The following is a 16,711-nucleotide window of genomic DNA, read 5'->3' on the forward strand; positions in this document are numbered from 1 at the left end:
AATTACATTCAGGGGGAAACCAATAAGAATATCAGCAGATTTTTCAATCCAGACCCTAAAAGCTAGAAGGGCCTGGAACAACATATACCAAGCCCTGAAAGAAAATGGATGCCAACCAAGAATCTTATACCCAGCAAAACTTACCTTCAAATTTGACGATGAAATAAGATCCTTCCATGATAAACAAAAGCTAAAGGAATTTACAAAAAGAAAGCCAGCATTACAGAACATTCTCAGCAAAATATTCCATGAGGAAGAGATGAAAAACAACGATGCAAATCAGCAACAGGAGGCGCTAGCCTAAAGGAATAGCCAAATAAAGGAGAAACCAAATCATGTCAAAAACAAATATGAGTCAATTGACTGGGAATACAAATCATATCACAATAATAACCCTGAATGTTAATGGCCTGAATTCATCAATCAAAAGACACAGACTGGCAGATTGGATTAAAAAGAAAAATCCAACAATATGCTGCCTGCAAGAGACTCATCTCATAGAAAGAGACACCCATAGACTAAAGGTGAAAGGATGGGGAAAAACATACCATGCACACGGACACAGCAAAAAAGCTGGAGTATCCATCCTCATCTCAGATAATGTGGACTTCAAACCAAAACTAGTCAGAAGGGATAAAGAAGGACATTACATGCTGCTTAAGGGAAGCATAAATCAGCAAGACATAACAATCATAAATATCTATGCCCCGAACATTGGCTCATCCACGTACGTCAAACAAATCCTTCTCAATTCCAGAAATCAAATAGACCACAACACAATCATACTAGGCGATTTTAACACACCTCTCTCACCACTGGATAGATCGTCCAAACAAAAATTGAATAAAGAAACTATAGATCTCAACAACACAATCAGCAATTTAGACTTAACGGACATATATAGAATATACCATCCAACAAAGAACGAATACACTTTCTTCTCAGCAGCACATGGATCCTTCTCTAAAATAGACCATATTTTATGCCACAAAGCTACTGTTAGTAAATACAAGAAGATAGAGATACTACCTTGTACTCTATCAGATCATAATGGATTGAAATTAGAAATAAATGACAGAATAAAAAACAGAAACTTCTCCAATACCTGGAGACTAAATAATACACTATTATATGATGAATGGATAACAGAAGACATCAGGAGGGAAATAAAAAAATTCTTAGAAGTAAATGAGAACAAAGACACATCATATCAAAATCTCTGGGACACTATGAAAGCAGTACTTAGAGGAAGATTTATTTCATGGGGTGCATTCAAAAAAAGAAGTAGAAATCAACAAATAAACGACTTAACACTACAGCTCAAAGCACTAGAAAAAGAAGAGCAGACCAATACCAAAAGTAGTAGAAGACAGGAAATAGTTAAAATCAGAGCCGAAATCAACGAAATCGAAACAAAAGAAACAATCGGAAAAATTAACAAAATAAATAGTTGGTTCTTTGAAAAAATAAATAAAATTGATAAACCCTTAGCCACACTAACAAAGAGAAAGAGGGAGAAAACTCAAATTACTAAAATTCGGAATGAACAAGGAAACATCACAACAGACACGAGTGAAATACAAAACATAATTAGAAGCTATTTCGAAAATCTATACTCCAACAAAACAGAAAACCTCGAAGACATCAACAAATTTCTAGAGACATATGAACTACCTAAACTGAACGAGGAGGACATACACAACTTAAATAAACCAATTTCAAGCAATGAAATAAAAGAGGTCATCAAAAGCCTACCAACAAAGAAAAGTCCAGGACCAGATGGGTTCTCAGCCGAGTTCTACAAAACCTTTAAAGAAGAGCTCATTCCAATACTCCTCAAACTATTCCATGAAATAGAAGAGGAGGGAACCCTACCAAACTCGTTCTATGAAGCCAATATCACCCTGATACCTAAACCAGACAGAGACACATTGAGGAAAGAAAATTTCAGACCAATATCCTTAATGAACATCGATGCAAAAATTCTCAACAAAATTTTAGCAAATCGCATACAAATATATATTAAAAAGATAGTGCACCACGATCAAGTGGGTTTTATCCCAGGGATGCAAGGTTGGTTCAACATTCGGAAATCAATAAATGTCATTCACCATATCAACAGACTTAAAGTTAAGAATCACATGATTATTTCAATAGATGCAGAAAAAGCATTTGATAAAATACAGCATCCCTTCATGCTCAAAACACTAGAAAAAATTGGGGTAGTGGGAACATTCCTAAACATTATAAAGGCCATCTACGCTAAGCCCATGGCTAATATCATTCTAAATGGTGAAAAACTGAAAGCGTTCCCCCTAAAAACTGGAACAAGGCAGGGATGCCCTCTTTCACCGCTTCTATTCAACATCGTCCTTGAGACTCTAGCCAGAGCAATCAGACAAACCAAAGAAATTAAAGGGATACGAATAGGAAAAGAAGAACTCAAACTATCCCTGTTCGCTGATGACATGATTATATATTTAGAGGAACCTGGAAATTCCACCAGAAAACTTTTAGAACTCATAAGTGAATTCAGTAAAGTAGCAGGTTACAAGATCAATGCTCATAAATCCAATGCATTTTTATACATAAGTGATGAATCTTCAGAAAGAGAAATTAGGAAAACTACCCCATTCACAATAGCATCGAAAAAAATAAAATACTTGGGAATCAATCTCACAAAAGAGGTGAAAGACCTCTACAATGAGAACTACAGAACACTAAAGAAAGAAATTCAAGAAAACCTTAGAAGATGGAAAGATCTCCCATGTTCCTGGATAGGCAGAATTAATATTGTCAAAATGGCTATACTACCTAAAGTGCTATACAGATTCAATGCAATTCCAATTAAAATCCCAATGATGTACCTTGCAGAAATAGAGCAAGCAATTATGAAATTCATCTGGAAGAATAAAAAACCTAGAATAGCTAAAGCAATCCTCAGTAGCAAGAGCGAAGCAGGGGGTATTGCAATACCAGATCTTCAACTCTACTACAAAGCAATAGTAACAAAAACGGCATGGTATTGGTACCAAAATAGACAGGTAGATCAATGGTACAGAATAGAGGACATGGACACAAACCCAAATAAATACAATTTTCTCATACTAGACAAAGGTTCCAACAATATGCAATGGAGAAAAGATAGCCTCTTCAACAAATGGTGCTGGGAAAACTGGAAAACCATATGCAATAGAATGAAATTAAACCCCTATCTCTCACCCTACACAAAACTCAACTCAAAATGGATCAAGGACCTCGGAATCAGACCAGAGACCCTGCATCTTATAGAAGAAAAAGTAGGTCCAAATCTTCAACTTGTTGGCTTAGGATCAGATTTCCTTAACAGGACTCCCATAGCACAAGAAATAAAAGCAAGAATCAACAACTGGGATAGATTCAAACTAAAAAGCTTTCTCTCAGCAAAGGAAACTATCAGAAATGTGAAGAGAGAGCCTACAGAGTGGGAGAATATCTTTGCCAACCATACCTCAGATAGAGCGCTAATTTCCAGAATCTATAAGGAACTCAAAAAACTCTACACGAAGAATAGAAATAATCCAATCAACAAATGGGCTAAGGAAATGAACAGACACTTCACAGAAGATGTACAAGTAATCACCAGATATATGAAAAAATGTTCAACATCCCTAGTAATAAGGGAAATGCAAATCAAAACTACCCTAAGATTTCATCTCACCCCAATTAGAATGGCGATTATCAAGAATACAAGCAACAATAGGTGTTGGCGAGGATGTGGTGAAAAAGGAACACTCATACATTGCTGGTGGGGTTGCAAATTAGTGCAGCCACTCTGGAAAGCAGTGTGGAGATTCCTCAGAAAGCTTGGAATGGAACCACCATTTGACCCAGCTATCCCACTCCTTGCCCTATACCCAAAGGTCTTAAAATCAGCATACTACAGAGATACAGCCACATCAATGTTCATTGCTGCTCAATTCACCATAGCCAGATTGTGGAACCAACCTAGATGCCCTTCAGTTGATGAATGGATAAAGAAACTGTGGCATATTTATACAATGGAATATTACTCCGCAATGAAGAATGATAAAATTATGGCATTTGTAGGCAAATGGTCGAAATTGGAGAATATCATGCTAAGTGAGATAAGCCAATCTCAAAAAACTAAAGGTCGAATGATCTCGCTGATAAGCGGATGAGGACATATAATGGGGGGTGGGACGGGCTAGCATTAGGTTTAGGGTTAGGTTTAGAGTTAGGCTAGGGAGAGCGGTAAGAATGAAGGAAAGAAGGACTGTGTAGAGGGAAAAGAGGGGTGGGAGGGGTGGGAGGGGTGGGGGGGAGGGGAAAAATAAAATAAACATCATTACCCTATGTAAACGTAAAAAAAAAAAAAAAAAAATTGCATGAGGGGCTGGGTTTGTGGCTCAGTGGTGGAGCCCTTGCCTGACATGTGTGAGGCAGTGGATTTGATTCTCAGGACCACATATAAGTAAATGAATAAAACAAAGGTCCATAAACAACTAAAAATACATGTAAAATAGTTTAAAAAATAAAATAATTGCCTGAAACCCCATTATATATTTGTATATTATATGTCTGTCTGTCTGTCTATCTAATTATCTGTCTACTTGCCTATCTAACCCAGCATAAATAAGACTAGGATAAATATCGATGTTCGCACATTTATGATTATTTCCTTAAGTTAGATTTCTAGTACAAAAATAAAATTATTAAGTATTTTAAAGGCTGTTGATAAGGCTCCCTAATGGAACTTCTTGAACGACCATATAGTTCACTATGTTAAGTACAGTTCAATATTGTGGTTAAGCATGGACTTTGAAACCAGAAAGAAGTGAATTTGAGTTTTAACCATGCTAATTCCTACCCATCTTATCTTGTAGGGTAGGGATAACACTTCCCGCCTTATTGGAGTAGTGTATGGATTAAAGAGAAGAATGCATGGAGAGCCTTAGCCCATGACTTGTCTCATAACAAGTGCACACCTTAGAAGCAGCCTCATCTCTGATTCCAATATGAGGTGTCAATATGACTGGTTCCACACAGGCCTGGTTCACTTGGTTCAGGAGCAACCTGACAGCTCCTTATCATTCTTACTTCCTGCCAGGGCTTCTTTGACACCTGCAGTGGGCACTCCCATGTATGCAACTCAGAAGTGTGAGAGATTTAATGTCCTTTGGGGCAGCCCTTGATCAGTGGGGGAAGGCAGCCAGTGGAGGAACCCTGCTCCCTTTCTTTATCCCCCTTTCTCATGGATGGTTCTGAGAAACATTTCATAAAGTGTTTCAGGAATTTCTGTGGGATCAAGTGGGTAGTGACCCATAGCAGTGGTCAGTGCTATATGGCTGCCCAGTATTGGCTTTCCCTGCTTCCTAGAGCCACTCCCTGGTCCACCATTATTCCTGCTCTCTCAGGTCCCATTCCCAAATAAACCACCAGTTGTAAGCCTCTGTTCCAGATGCTACTTCTGAGGGAGTTTAAGTGAAAATAGGAAGCATCAATATTTTGACTTTTACTAATCTTATTTGTAATATTTTAAATTTCTCCTATCTAGCATATTTCTGTAGGAAATTCGGTCACCTACCAGATATTTCTGGGGCTTTCTAGAAATTCTTATTCTGTTGTCTACAGGTGTATGAGCTTTTGTTATTTCTGCCACTCCTCTTGTCCTTTTTATCACTATTCTGCTACTCCAGCCTTGTCTGCTCTGCCTCTGCCCAGACACAGGTCCTGCATCCCCAGCTCCCCTTAATCCAACACCCTTAACCTAGGACTTTGTGGATAACAGTGACATGTGGATAACCCAGGGGATACTCTGATTTTACCAGTTAAGGATGTTTCCCTTATTCTTGGAAAAAAATGAATTAACAAATTACTACTATTAAGTAAATGTTACTAAAATCTGTGTGTCATTTCCCAGAAGATTTAACATGCATATTTTAATAAGGGAAGAGAACAAACAACAGCTTCCAGAGGCAAAGGAAACAGATGATTTATTTTCCTCCTTTGAGAGCATAGCTCAAGAGGCCAGGCTTTTGTTTTCAAGTAAGTAACCTCAGATCCATGCTGTACATTCCTATGCTCCCCTGGGCCTTTGTTCTGACTTCATTATTTCTCCAGTGGCTGACTGGAACTGTGTTGTAACTACCCTTTCCCTCCCCCCTTCCATCAGAGTTGCATTCCTAAAACACAAATGTGATTGTTGCACTCTACAGCTTGACATCTGTCAATGGGTCTGTCTCACTCTCCAGATGGCGAGTGGTCTCTACATGGATCCAGAGCCCCTTGATTCAGGCCCCACATATTTTCCAGCATATCTTTCTCTACTTCTATTTCTCACATTGCATCTAAGGCAGCAGTTCTCAGCATCAGCACCACCTGGGAACTTGTTAGAAATACAAATTTGTGGCCTACTTCAGATCTATTCACTCAGAAACTCTAGGGATGAGGTCCAGCAATCTGTGCTTTAACAAATCTCTAGGTGACTCTGAGGCAACCTAAAATTTGAGGGCCACTCACCTAAGCAAAGCAAGGGCAGCTTATGCTGTCTGGAATGTCCTTAACCCCTAATGCATCTGGAATTTCCTACTTACCCTTCAAGCGTCAATTTGATCATCACCTCTTCCATAAAGACTTCTCTGTCTTCACTTGACAGCTTACTACTCCTAGGTAAATCACTCTTATGTGCTACTTCCGTTGTGAAGTGTAATGTGCTGCTTTTTTAATTATTGCGATTTACTTGTCTATCTTCTTGATAAGGCCATGAGATTCTTGAGGGAATGGAGACTCTCTAAAAGGTTGTTTTATTCCTCTCCTGCCTACACACATGCACATGCACATCCCTTTCATAAAGAGACCACAGGAGAGAACAGAAAACCCTGTTCAAAGTATATGGGCCTCTTCCCACCAACAGGGTCTCTTTCTGGCTGCCTCTTCTGTTTCCCACCACAAGGTGGTGTTGCTGACTTTGCCCTAGATGTCAAAGAAACAGTTCCATCCTCAGCTCTCAAGAAAAGGGAACGTATTGCCAGAAAACAGTCAGTTCTTGGTGCTAATGCTACATAATTCCCTCTTTGCTCTATGACCCTGACTTTCTTTTATAAATGGTTCAGTTGAAGCTGTGGTTCATTGTCCTTTCTCTTTAGTTGGAGAGCTACAATGACTCTTCATAAAACATTAAGGCACTTAAAGAAGGCTTGAAGTTGCCTATTAAGAAGCAATAGTCTACATATAATTTGGAGACAGACCCTGACTTTCTTCTATCTGATTGAGCTCTAGGACTTAGGTTTGGGCTAGAAAGGTCTCTGTTATAGACCCAGAAAAGGAGGGTCCAAGGAAAGCCAGAATGGATGGGGGAGTAAAGACCCTGCTTTCACTTTTCTCCAATAAGGTCTCTCTAGATATAAAGAGGTTGGATAGTGGCCTCCATGGTGGGCAACCTAAAGGGAGGATTTCTGTCCATCTGGAAAGGGGCAACCATAAACACTTCCCCAGTGGCTAGGACGATGCCCGATATACAATATACAATAAATCCTAGGTAAACTGTGGTTGAACTTTTTCAGTTGTAAATTCTAGGGTTTGTGGGCACTAGTGGGCACTATACTATGTAAAATAATTTTCTTTTTTCCTGCAATTTGGATTGGATCCTAGACTTTGTTGAAAAGTCTTAATTTCAAAAGAGAAGCAAAAAGCCTGCAGCTGCAGTACAGTTTTTCTCCAGGCCAGAAGCTCTCCTATAAACCATTTGATGAAGTAGCAGATGGCAAAGTTACAACCTTTGTAACTCCAAGACTTAATAGAAGCCATGATCAACTACAGTAATGGACTGTCTTGTAACCCAAATTGATGCTTTTATTGTGCTCGAATGGGCTTGTCACTTGTTCTGACTCTTTGTTAATTGTGACAAAAATCACTGTAATTATACATATTGAACAATAAATCTTTGGTCAATATCCTTTGGATATAATTTGTATAACTGGATATGCTGTTCTGAGTATCACTTTAAGAACTAAAAAGGAAGGAAAGAGATGACTCTGACAAATCCAGGGCATTTCTGAATAAGCGTGAATTGGATTATAATGGACTGCGATGAGAGAGCTAGGATATGGTGAGATACTTTATATTCAGCAGAGCTCATCTGGGTCCTGGCAGTCAAGAATTCTGGGACATGGATTTTCTTCAGTAAAACTCTTAATTTATGCCCATAATAGGCCGATTAAGGATGTGGCAGTGGAGTGATATGATTATCAGCTCAGTTTCTTCAGGCTGAAGTTATAGATCCCATGAGCCACATATTCTGTTTCTGTGTGATGCTGCCTGGATGTGGTCCCTGTGCATATACGGTGAGTGAATGGATGCCCCTCCAGTGGAAGGTACCTGAGATTAATAGAAAAGCCTGCCTTTTGTCAGGTATTATAATCAGGAAGATGAAAGTTTCCTCTGGAATACAGTTTTTGCTTCTACTTCCAGGATGCTGCAATTAAAGACCTGGACAGAGGATGGGGACATGAATAATGGTACAGCCCAGCATTAACACAACACTCAATTCATCATTGCTGAAGGGCAAATTCATAACCCTCAAAATGATCCCAGGAACAGAGAAGGGAAGGAGAAGTGCAAGCTCCTTGGAATAGTGATGAAGTTCTTAGTGGAGGATGGAAGAGTTTCCATAGTAGAAGGGGCTTTTAATATAGGTAATGATATTTATCATGTGACCCTTATAGAGAGTTGATTAATCACAAAGTGATATGTTTTTTTTTTTTTTTTCAGGTAGGCATTTGATTTCACATATAAGACTCTCTGATGATTGAGGGCCACCCATAGGACCAATGTTGAGTGGAAATTGGGCTCAGATTGTCATTTATAGCTAGCCCCTTTATTTCATATACTCTATATCTTCCTTTAATGGGTTTGTAGAGTGCAGGCAGTGGATCTGACTTTCATTGCTTCCCAATCAGTATGGAAAAGAGAGTTGGAGACCTATAGTTCAGATCAGAAAGAATGAAAAAAGTCTGACTTTGGAGAGGATAGAGAGTGTTCAATTTAAACGAGGTCCCTATCAAGGACAGGGAGAGGAAAGAGGACTCAGACTTCCAGAAGAGGCTGGCATGATCTCTGCACCCTAATCAGGTATCATGGGCTCAAAGAGTTCCCATGGGGGCAGTGGGAGTGTAAGGCAGGAAAATCAAGGCAGAAGTCATGAACCAGAGTCTGGATCAACACTTCAGGTGGGGGATGGGCAAGGGTAGAAATGAGAGAGTAACTAGGGTTTACCAGTTGGCCCAGTGCAGACCTGGAGTCCTAGGGATCAGGTTAAGTGCAACCTTCTAGAAATTTAAGACTGCTACTATACTTCCTGCCTCTGCCACAATGGGCCTGGGGCTGTAAATGTGTCATCAGATATTTTAGCTGGGAGGATCTGGGGAAGATCAGGGTAACCAGGCAGGAGCTTACTGCTTATGAAGTTATTCTTGCAGGTCTGTCACAGCATCATGGCTTAGAAACCAGAGGAAGGCCTGTTCTAACTAACTGATCATGAATTGGAAAAGATGCCTGTGATGGTCCAGGCAGTAGGGGACGGGAGAACAAGGGAAATCTGCCGAACGAGTTCTCAGCTAATTCCACACTCACACTCCAGGCGTTGTGTGACACATCCTCACACAGGCAGGTGTTGCCCACTGGCCTCTTTCCACTTCTGTGTGGCTGACAGAGCCAACACCATGCTCTGCTCCCGTTCCCCAGAGGCACGGTAGCCAGTTTGTGTTCCCTGTTGTCTTCTGTCTCTCAGTCATGAGATTGTAGAGGATTAGTTACCAAACCGGCGAGTTGGGACTTTTTCTTCTTATTTTGGATTTCTCACACTGAGGGAGCTAAAATGGCAAGAAAGTGCAGAGCGGCGGCACTCTTTTCGCTGGGCTGCGAAAAGTCTTATCTTCTGTCTCTGAGAAGTACTGTCCTCTCTTTGTTGCCTACTGAGACCTGGGAGTTACTACTTCTGGTGGGACTAAAATCTTCTGTTTCTATTGGTTTCTGTGTTGTGTGGCCCAGTCCTGGGTGGATCTGAAACTTGAAATAAAACCACACTGATATGGGCTCTACATGCTGTTTCTTTGCCTTCCCCTGGTAGAACCTTGTTTGGAGAGAATTATAACTGAAAGGGAAACAAATTCCCTCTGGCAAGAAAGTTGGCTTAGAAATGCTCATTTGGGGAAGCTCTTTTTTTTGTTTGCTGCTTAAATAACCCACTGTTATAAATCAATGTTTGTGAATATTAGGAAAGACCAAGTAAATAAACAAAGCCCTACATAGTTATTGCAAGCAGAAATGCCCTAGAGATTCTCTAGGGGAAAAAGAGTGAAAGAAGGGTCATCATTTCCTGCTTAGAGAAAATTAACTGTTTCATCGCTTAGATAGAAACATATTTTTCTTTAAAAATAGTTGTTACTAAAATCTCGCTAAGTCTGTCCCTCTTCCTAGGTCTATGAAGCATCCAAAATATTCAGTACAAATAATAGTATTAGGATTAGTTCTCACCTCAACCCCACTAGGTGGATATAACTGTTGAAAAAGAGAAAGGCAGTTCTTGACATGAGGGAATTGGACTGACGTTCGCAACTCGTTCATGGTGTTCTGTTGGTCATAAATGATCTCACAGAACGTTGATTGTGGACAGGGACACTCTGTGACAGTAGTGAAGTGAGAGAGGAAAAAAAGGGAGATGACTTAATGATTTCCTCTAAGCACAGACAAAAATAAACCACAAAGATAACAAACACCTCCCTTCTTGGCTAATATGAGTGGCTATCACACCTTTGGCCTCCACCTATCGCTCTTGACTTACAGTTAGGATGTATAGAGATACCTGGACTAGAATTGTCCCTGTTTCCCAAAAGCTTCCAATCCATGGAAAAGTCCCACTTCCTTTAACCCTCCTCCCATCACCTGACCCATGTCCAAACCCTATGATTGAACTTTTCTTACACTTTCTTCCTGAGTTTGCCGTGGTTTCCCAGGTGTGCATTCTCCTCACTGCCATAAGCACTGAACACACCTGGCTCATCTGTAGGTTGTTCTTGGCGGGCATTGGCAGGAGGACATTGACTCTATTCACTGGTTTCTCAACAGTCAGTCCTCCCAGCCTGTCTTTCCTGAAAACATAACCAGAACATTGTGGCCAGACTCTCTTGACCTTCAGGAAGTTTGGCTTCACTCCCAGCCCAGGATAACCAGGGATTGGTTTTTGTAAATGTAACTGTCATGTCTGAGGTGGGCCTGAGAACCAAGTCTGGTCGAGGTGACTGCAGGAGAAGTAGACGGATTTTGTCATCTTTAACTAGAAGTACATGTTTTTTAATGACTATATAATGTTTAGTTGTATGACAGTTCTCAATTTTTGAAACTGTAAAACATCTCATTTATGGCAGAGGGCAAAAGTTGAGACATTTAGTGTGTTTTTACTTTCTCTTACCTCAATAGTTCATCGTAAGATATTACAATATAACATAGTATTTTAGATTCAGGCTATCACTACTACTTATTTTGTGTCATGTTGCTTTTTTCAGGGATTATTTTTGATATATGCCTTATTTCAGTGAACATGTTCAAACTAATATGTCTCTTTTCCTTCCCTCCCTTTTCCCCTCCCTTTCTTCTTTCTCTTCCTTTCCCACTTTCCTCTTCCTCCTTCTAGATGTGTGGTTCACCAGCATTTCTTTAATACTTTATTATTTTCCTTTTACCCAAACTATTTCTGGATCACAATATTCTTTCCTTGTAACTCTGTGGATACTGCTTCTTTGTCTTCTTTTTCCCCTAAAAATTGTAGACTATTTTATTTAGTGAAGAGATAGATGAACATGGGAGATTGTTTCTTGCAACTTGTCTAAAGTTCATATTCCACTTCATTCTCATTCATCCATTCCACACTTCCAGAATCTTAAAGAAATAACCAAGATTGCTAAAAGACTCTTTCTTCCTACTTCCACTTAGCACTAATAGCCATGATTGCTTGCAAAGAAGTTATTACTGAAATTTTCACTCTGTCCACATAACTTCATCTCTCTAAGAAGTTCCCACATTTGCCAATAGGATCTGCCACAACTGATGGGAGGGCAGATTCCCAATGACTATAAGGGACAACAAGGAAAGCATCAGTTACATTTTTTTTTTTAAATCCCTGTGGATGTTAGGACCGAAACTGTTGAAACCAACAAAGCAGATTGTGCTCTGTCAAATGGCTCTGCATGGTTAACACACTCACACACACACACACCTTAAGAAGCAACATTAAAACACTGTGGAATTGAAGTCTGATATAGAATGTAGAAAAATATGCACAGGAATTCACAGCCCAGAAGGAAAGGAGACCTCAGTAGGAACCAGTGGAAACCTGGTTATTTTACATAGCTAATTTTGAGACAAGTCATATTTAGCACAAAAGCAATTATAGCATAAGTAACACTTCCCTCCCACAGCTCCCAAACTTTAAAAAGACTCTTGTCAATCTTCAGTAACACTGTAATCATTCTTCAAGACAGCAGGAATGTGTAAGGTGGTCCCAAACATTGACATGAATTTCAATCTCAACCAGCTTCACACTCTGAGGATGACACATTTGAAGACTGCCATGGTAGCAACACTAACAATGTCAGAAATGAGAACTGTGATGAACCAGGCCATACATATGTTGGGAGAGAGTGACCAATCAACAGCCATCTTGGATTGGAACCAGTCAATGGGTACATAGGTCCCCACTTTTACAATGTGCTGTACTGATTGGATGGCCAACATATAATGCAATTACCACAGTGAGAACAGCTGCCAGTTCAATATTGAAGCCACTAGAGGATGGAATTGGTGTCAGATCCTTCTCCATGGTCTGGGTAACTCTTTTACCCTAGACTCACAGACCAATACAGATTCCAACAAGACTAGAGAGTAGAAGCTATATTAGTATCACCACTTTTAAAGAAATATCTCCTGATCATAAACTAGATACAAAGCAATCAGAGGACCAAAGACATTACTGATATCATTGACTCTGCAGGTGAATGACCTGAGGCAAGCTATCAGGGCCTGCAGGGACTGGAAGAGGAGAGAAACTTCAGCTTTTTCCTGGTTGTACCATATTTCCAGAGAGCTACTACAACTCTTTTTGTCATCTAGACCCACCTCTACCTTGATGCTCACATCCATTTCAGATGGAAAGTGAAGGTCAAACTCCACATTGAATTCAACTTTACTTCTTGTTGTCTGCATCAGGCGATGTCAGCCCCTCCATTTCTTCATCCTTATGTTCATTTTCTTTTTTACAGAATGAATCAAGTGCAAGCCACAAATTTCTATGGTGTAGGAATTATAGTTATTATTGCGTCTCAATGGTTTGTCAGCAGAATCTCTCATACAATGAAAGCAATTCTTTGTATGAACCAGGATCTTTATGCATGATGTGATGCTGATGGTGGTCACTGGAGTTTACCTGGTTGCCGATGGCTTGATTGAACTGAACAATGTACCCATTAGACCCCTGCACTGAATCCTTCATGTCGCTGTCTCTGTTGGTCTCTCTTTTCTAGCCTGTGGCAGAGGAGAGCCTCTCATGCTCTGGAGCTTCCAACAGGTCTCCAATTTTGAGTGAGACTATTCTGTTCTTCACCACAGCTCAGAGGGGCACAGTGGCAGACTCTACCTCAGAAAAGAGGATTCCTATTTTACATATTAATGAGAACCAGCTTTGTTTTTTTATGGTCTTTTTGTTTCAAGCTATTCTTTTTTCCCATTAAGGGGAAGGCTAGACTACATTTCTTGTTTGATTTTGCTCTTCATCTTGGGACAAAGAACAAGGTTATAGAAGCACAGAAAATCATACATCCCACTGAGATGAGGATAATACCCCACAGAGGAAGTTTGTCAAAATCCAGCAACAGTGTTCCAGTAGAAATGATAGAAGACTGTATAGGTATAGAAAGCTGGAAAACCCCCAAACCATTAAGAATTGGATCTTCCTTGTGGAGAATGAATGTACAAACAAGGAAGAATGAAATTGCAGGCAGAATAACAGAAAGTAGCGGAGAGACAAACTAAGACATTACGATCTTCATCAGTTCGAACCACTTAGCAGCCTCCTGCCCTTTGTTGTGAGGGAGAAACCAATGGTTGTGCTGACAATAAATACAGGCATTCTGGGTCCCAGAAATGGTGAGCTCCCAAAATGAAGCCACTGGTTGCCACACAGTGGAACCAATGTAGTACTGACTGGAAGGAACTCAACCTGTATTTCTTACCAGATCTTGTTGAATATTCTAATTTGAATGTCTGGGTTGATGTGATCTGGGAATGAAGGTTTACAACATATTTCAGAGATATGTTGACATGTAATATACCAGTAATAAAAATGACAACATATAATTAAAGCAGCAAGTCTGTGACTACAGAGCTCTGCTCCTGCAATAATGCAACAATCCTACAGGTTTTGTGACAGATATAAGTGTGATATACATGCCCTGTAGCCAAGCTCTGATGGAGAACCATATTTGCCTTAAAGATGTCGAATCATCTCCCTCCTATCTGTAGTGTGTTGCTACAAGTCTTTGACCTTTTTTTTTTTTTTTTTTTTTTTTTTTTTTTTTTTTTTAATTCCATACTTACATCCTGTAAAACTGAGGAATCACCTGGATAAGTTCTTGGTTCCTGTGTTAGACATATCTAACTACTTGGAAGTGAGGAGGGAAAGGTCACCACATTCAGCTTCCTGGGCTCCCCAAGAATGTAGACAGTCTGTGGTGCCTTTATCACCCGATTCTTTGTCCCAGAAAGAAGAGTTCTTGGTTCCTGTGTTTATCTATTCTAAGAATCTCTTGAGCAGGAAAGGGTCCCAGATCCAGTGCCAGAGGTTTAAAAAATACAGGACAAAGAAGTGACTGTTTTATCTGAAAAATAGTAAGTCACACTAAGAGTGAAAGCATTGGATATGTAAAGAGAGAATTTCGTAGGACAGAACCGATATTTTAAAAATTAAAGCTAAATAGAAGAAATTAAAAAGTAAGACTTTCACAAAGACTCACTAAAAAACAGTACATTAAAAGTTAAATTTTTTTTCACTGTTGTCTCTCTCCTTTCTTCCTTAATTTTCTCTATTCTCTTTTCCTACTTTCTCCTTAAATTGAAATATGATATGTGTCTTAGGACATTTTACTAAATTCATATTTTTAAAATCTAGTTTCTTGATTGACTTTTATTATGAGAACATACAGACCACAAAGGATCCTCTCAATCGATGGAGAAGTGGTTATAGTGTTCAGTTAGTAATGCTGAGCAGTTTGCCTGTGTTTTACATTAAAGTCTATTGTCTAGAATCACTGAACCAGAGCAAATAGACCAATTTACACCCAAGTGCATTGTTAAAGTGTTGGTGTAACAGCAGTGCAAACTTTTGAGTGACATTTCTTCATGCCAGGGAGACTAAGTTTAGAGGTTTCATTCTGTCACTTGGAATCAAAGCTATAGTTCTTATTCTCTGATATTTCTCAGAGCGTCACAGGCAGCTTCTGCCTGTACTCATGAGTCCAGTGGCAAGGAGAAGGGGCCTGTGTTATATTCTTTTGTTCATTTCTCAGACTTTTTAAAGATCTCATACAAAACTTCTCCTTTCTTCATCAGTCAAAACCAAAAACCTCATTTGCAAATTGATTCATGCAAATTGCTTCCTTTTGGTCTCCTGCTCTTTACCAGACATATGCAGATAGACCTGTTTGGATCCATGTTTAGGGTCCTTTTGTTATTAATAAAATATTCATCATGCTCCCATGATGATTTTGGTTTACTGTTGGGAAAAAAAGGACCACCCTTAAATCAAAGGCTTTTTATGAAATATCAAAGCTATTTTAATGACTTTTAACTTAATCATTTTTCCGTTAGGCCAGGTTTGGTAAATGTCAAGGGTACTAGTTGTAGTGATTTTGAATGACCCTCAGTGGTCTCTGATTCTGGGCAGGATCCATCTGGCTATTTGAAGCTTTCGGCATATGGGCGATTGCATATCTAGTAATTACTTGATAGCTTCAAAGTGCAACTAGTATTCACATCACTCAAAGGCCTTGGTGTTTCATTGATTCTATGTAGTTGGCAGTAATTCTCAGAGCAGATTTGTTCCCCACTTCCTTTGGCCTTGATGCATTTGAGGTAGGAGGAGCAGGATAAATCTGTCTTGCCACGTGAATCTTCATGGTCTTTGGTCCAAATGAAAAAGACAAATCTTTTTGGAAGACAGTATAGAATTTCCTCAGTATAAAGCTGCTGTAAGTAAGTAGAAAATGAATATGTAAGTGATTACATCCAGGCTACAATAAAAAGCAATGATGTAATCATAGCAGAAAAAATTGATGTTTTGGAGATTTTTGTCTTTGCTCCACTTCCTGAGTTACCAGAAGGTTCATTTGCATGCATATATAGGAGTGTATCACTCACATACCATTATTCTCTGTGTCTTGATGCCAAAACCACATGAAAGGTTTTGAAGATAGAGCCTAAAAAATGTAGACATTTGCTGACTTATAATCAACAATAGAGTGTTATTCTATTTTGAAAGTCTCATTGCTATGACACAGGGCTCTACTTATGTTCTGTAGTCATTTGGGCTAAAATAATATCTCATCTTATATACAAATTGACAGTGTGTCTGCACAAATATTATTTTATTCAGTTATTCCGG

At 39.4% G+C, this 16,711-nt stretch overlaps 1 pseudogene; it reads right to left on the minus strand.

Annotated features, from left to right (window-relative positions):
• Positions 1-12,594: 12,594 nt before the first annotated feature.
• LOC124964095 (sodium-dependent phosphate transporter 1-like) lies at positions 12,595-16,025 on the minus strand (annotated as a pseudogene).
• Positions 16,026-16,711: the final 686 nt, after the last annotated feature.

Source organism: Sciurus carolinensis, chromosome 14 (genome assembly GCF_902686445.1).
Source record: "Sciurus carolinensis chromosome 14, mSciCar1.2, whole genome shotgun sequence".
NCBI classification, from domain to species: domain Eukaryota; kingdom Metazoa; phylum Chordata; class Mammalia; order Rodentia; family Sciuridae; genus Sciurus; species Sciurus carolinensis.